We start from the raw sequence: 5,171 nt of genomic DNA, 5'->3' as shown, positions 1-5,171 counted from the left end.
GCTTTTTGCTGAACCTTGCTTCCCATTTATTATTTCACATGAGAGAGATTTGACTGGACCTTTAGGCTGGCTGTCCTAAAATGTTTTGAATACAGAAGAGAACAGGAAATTAAAAGCAGCTCAACAGAAAAACCCTGGATATTCACTGAACCAAATCCTAGAATAGTCCAAGTTTGGTCTCTAATTGGTTAGTAAATAAGTTTAGCTATTTTGTTTTTGTTCGTGTTGGGAAAAGAATTGGGAATCATTCCTGAGTTGTTTCCATTTATCATTGACCAAGATTTCCAAAACCTGGGTGATTATGTCAGTTTCATAACTGGGTGTCAGCAGTTTCAAATTAAAAAACAAAAAACAAAAAACAAACAAACAAAAAACACATTATAAACCTGTTTTGAAAACGGAGAGATATTGGATTATTGATTATGACTGGGTGTCAGCAGTTTCAAATTTAAAAACAAACAAACAAACAACACATTATAAACCTGTTTTGAAAAGAGAGAGATATTGGAAGAAAAACATTGCAGAGAAGAGATGTTACTCGGTAAATGGCAGGCACAGGAATAAGAAATACAAATTGAATTTATATTCAGATCTGAGACACAAAAGGACTAGCTGTGAATTGGAAGAAAAATGGGCATAATCTTACTTTCCAGGAAATCTTTAAATATTTAGCCTTTCCCTTCTTCTACACCATTCCAAAGTTTTCTCAGGGAAATTATCCTTCTTTTTCATCTAATCTGGAATTGATATGGGGTTTTGGAAAACTATCATTTCCTATTATGTATACCAATGTCACTGGAAAGCAGTTCAAGAGGTAGAGACATTTGGGTATCAGAAACGATGATTCAATTAGATTTTACGGTAATTCCCAGAAGTATTGTATTCTAGGGTTTAGTGCAGAAAAGAGCAGCAAATGCAGATCAGATTTGGGGTAGGCACGTATATTGCCATGGAAAGCCAGTGATACTTTACATAGAAAACTAAATGAACGTAAGGATGCCAGTGGTGTGTCCATTTCAGAATGTTTGGCTAAATTTATTTTCAAGAGAAAACTAAAGCCAAATAAAATTGTCCTTTAGGGCTGGCACACATTGTCTTAAAATAGACCGAATCCATTTGTAATCTATATAACATTTTTATATGCTCCCCATTACTCACTTTATGCCATTAGCAAAGCACTGAATCTTTAAAGAGAAACTTCCTACAGCTAAAAAAGACATTAAGGGGGAAAAATGCTGGGAGCCATAGTGACAGGTACAACTAAGCTTGTATCCTTCGGTTCCCTGGAAACCAGTCAAACACTATCTCATCTTGCAATGGTTGTGTCTGATCCTTTGCTTCAGACATCTTCCTAATAATGGCAACTGCAGAGGTGACTCTCTGCAAATAAGGGTTTGCAGCCACTGGGCATCCATCACATTTCTCCAGAGCAACATTAGACCACCCTAATGGGTACTACCGTCTTCATTATGATATTAATTCTCTAAATTTCCAAAGTGATTTCATTTGTAATATGACAAAGGCTGGCCGCTCAGGAGACAAACTGTTTTCATCCCCCTCCTGCATGCTCACAAAGGCTTGCTCTCTTTAGTCTTTGGGGGAAAAGGAATTTGATAGCATCAGATCTCTTGTGATACACAAGGCTGGCTAACAGCTACACCACCTGCCAGCACTTGATGCCTGCCCATCCAGCCCGAAGCTTTCTAAAGCAGTGGTTGATGAGTGGAACGTGGATGTTGGTTTGGAAAGAAACTATGTAGAGAGAAAACAGCGGCAGAATAAAAAACTCGTCATGGAAGCTGAGTGGGATTTGAGGGTAACACTGGGGTCAGAGAGAGGCTGGAAACAGAATCTGTTGCGATAGGGCTAGTTTGGGAGATGCTATCTCACATCGTGCTTTTTCTCCCTCCTACCCTGGGTCTTTGCTGTGGCTACAAATTCCACCACTGCCAACTGAAAACAACCTCCAAAATATGGTAATTCATTTTTCTTTCAATATGCTAGCCCCTATGGACTTTAATTCAATCTACCCACATCAAAATTAGCTTATCTTCTACAATGTTTACTAGATATAAAACTTAACACTTCAAAAAAATCCCGTCTCAATCAATATTGAGGATTTTCCACTCACCGATGATCATTGTTTCTAACTGAATTAGCATCATGGATAGATGTCTGAATTGAGTGACCCAAAGCTAAATTTTTGAGAAGCCCAGCATTGGTCAAACTACGGAAGCAGATTAAATTTTTCTCTGCTTTCTCCTCCTTTCCTTCTTCTAGAAGCTTCTTGCTCTTACTTCTTGTTTCTTACTTCTTACCACTGACGCCTATTATGTTTAAAGAAATTCTTATTAGAAAATTCTAAAAAATGTTATTATTTTTGAGTAAAGCATGGACTAATTAGCAGTTTACTCTTTGACCCCAGTACTCTAATCAGAGGTGGCACATTTTAGTGGTAAACATCAGCAAAAGCTGAGTTTTGTTCCATCAGCGAATTTTATAATTCTGTCAAAGTGAATGAGAGAAATTACCTGGCTTCAAGGTCTTCAATTTCAAAGTGAAGGAACTGGGCCTTGCCTTTGCCACCACCCGTGCTGCCCAGCCATGGTCAATCCCACCGTGCTCTTAGACGTCCTGGACAGTGACCCCTTGGGCAGAGTCTCCTAGCTGTTTCCAAAGTTCCAAAGACGGCAGAGAACTTTTGTGCACCGAGCACTGGGAAGAAAAGATTGGGTTATAAAGCTTCCTGCTTTCACAGGATTATTCTGGGATTTATGTGCCAGGGTGGTGACCTCACACACCCTAAGAGCCCTGGTGGCAAGTCTACCTATGGGGAGAAATTTGATGATGAGAATTTCATCCTGAAGCACACGGGTCCTGGCACCTTGTCCATGGCAAATGCTGGACCCGATAAAAATGGTTCCCAATTTTTCATCTGCCAGGACTGAGTGGTTGGAGGGCAAGCACGTGGCCTTTGGTAAGGTGTAAGACAGTGTGGATATTAAGGAAGCCATGGAACGCTTTGGGTCCAGGAATGGCAAGACCAGCAAGATCACCAGGGCTGACTGTGGACAAATTTAATAAATTTAACTTGTGTTTTATGTTAACTACCAGACCGTTCCTTCTACAGCTCAGGAGACCACCCCTCCCCCCCCCATCCGCTCAAAATATCCTATAATCTTTGTGCTGTTGCTGGAGTTCTATGGGTTCCATATTTTCCTTACTCCCCTCCACATCTACCTGGATTGCAGAGTTAAGTTTATGACTATGAAATAAAAACTAAGCAATGATAATAATAATAATAATAAAGTGGAGGAACTGGATTGTAGACTCCAATTTTACTATTTTCTATTATTTCATATTATATTTATATTAATACTTTAAATATCATTTTATATTATATCTGATTTTTTGTCCATATATGTTCAAACACCTGGTGCTATTGCAGGATACAGTTAGGCCATATCTCATCATCACAAATGTGAATTGAATATTCATATCATTGATCTACAATTTCAGGATATTTGCCATAACTCAGAATCTTCAAGACATTATCATTTACAAAACAACTGTAAAGCTTTTATACTTGAGTAGATTTCCTTTAGATTTTATTATTAATGGAATCTAATCATATGCATTATATACATCGCTTTTAGAAATATCAAAATATAAATGTACAGATTTTTAACAAAGTAAAGCAATTATTTCAGTAAAGCAATTATTGCCTCTTTCCCCAAACCACAAATACTTAAAAAAAATTATTTGGAGCAAAAGAACATTATTGAATATTTCATCTCTCGTCCATCCTATTTTTCAATTTAAGAGCCTGTCTTACGAATTTCTTAAAGTTGTTGCTTGTTTGGTTTTAAAAATATATATTCAAACTAAGCTTTGTTTTTTAATCTAAACTTTTGTAAATGTCACATTTTCCCTTTAGAAGTTGAGAGTTGGCTATTTCTTCTTATAGTTTAATTTCTAGAATAAGTCATATCTCAAGTTGTAATGTTCTGCTTGGTACAGAAGATAAGGGTATGCCCTAAAACTTAACATGAATCTTATGAATGTTTGTAAAGTTTGTGTTTAGACTATTCCCAAATTAGCAATGTCTGATTTCAAATGGCTCTTACATTCAACTGCCAGGCACTTCCAATTGCACTGCTGATAGAACTGCACAGAATCCTGTTCCCTTCCTAGTCTCTTCTGCAGCACTTGAATGTCAGAATCCCTTGCCATGACTGTAGCATAAAACCTCATGGCCTGATGTGTTGGGCAGGGAGCAGCATGGCGATTCCTGATACCGCTGGAGGCTTTTCACTGTGAGAGATATCTTCCTTAGGTCCCAAAACAAAAGAGCTGAGTTACTGTTGAATCATCAGAATTTTATTGACAGCCCACTATGTACAAACTAGCCCTTCCCCTCCAAATGTCCTCCTCAGAACATAGTGTTTCACTTTCTTCAAATGTTTGGGATTGTATGGGTCCATAACCTGTACCTAAGGCATAAGGCCTTTGCTGTGGGATTAGTTCTGGATGGATGATATTTACCGCAACCTAAATAAAATATAAACAAATATAGGATTATTGAGTCTCTGACCTCTGACTGAAACTCTAAATTAAATCTAGTTCTTTGAGTTAAGGTTTATTTCTTAATTGTATTTTCATTATCTATGCTTAGGATTTAGTAGGGCCTCAATATATGTTGGTTGAACTAAGCTGAACCTACGCCAAGATCCACAGCTGGTACATTTCCTTTAGTTTACAATATAGAAATTCAAACTCATGGCTTGGACAATTTGTGTCACTAATGGGGACTGTGCAAAGAGTAATAACCTGCTATTATGTTGATAGTACAATATAGCATATTTCAGTAACATCTTGTATGGTGGTAAGAATTTTTAGTAATCAATAACTTAATTTTAGGCTAAGCAAAACAAGTGCCTAAATTATTTTAGGTTACTCTTGAAAATCAAACTAACTTGAACTATTTAAAATTACTTCTATATTGCTATTTTTATAACTGACTCTCAGCTAATATATTTCAAGATATTATTTCTTAGAAATGTTTTTCACTTAAAAATAAAATGAGCAAAGAAATCATTGATGGCTGTTCTTGTAGTGGTAAAATGATGAATAAACATACACAAGCTGGGGATCAGACTGGATTGATTAAT

General features: G+C 37.0%; 1 pseudogene; it reads left to right on the top strand.

The window, feature by feature from the left end:
- Positions 1 to 2,604: 2,604 nt before the first annotated feature.
- LOC115521330 lies at positions 2,605 to 3,081 on the top strand (annotated as a pseudogene).
- Positions 3,082 to 5,171: the final 2,090 nt, after the last annotated feature.

Source organism: Lynx canadensis, chromosome C1 (genome assembly GCF_007474595.2).
Source record: "Lynx canadensis isolate LIC74 chromosome C1, mLynCan4.pri.v2, whole genome shotgun sequence".
NCBI lineage: Eukaryota > Metazoa > Chordata > Mammalia > Carnivora > Felidae > Lynx > Lynx canadensis.
This window is presented reverse-complemented; position numbering and strand designations above follow the sequence as displayed.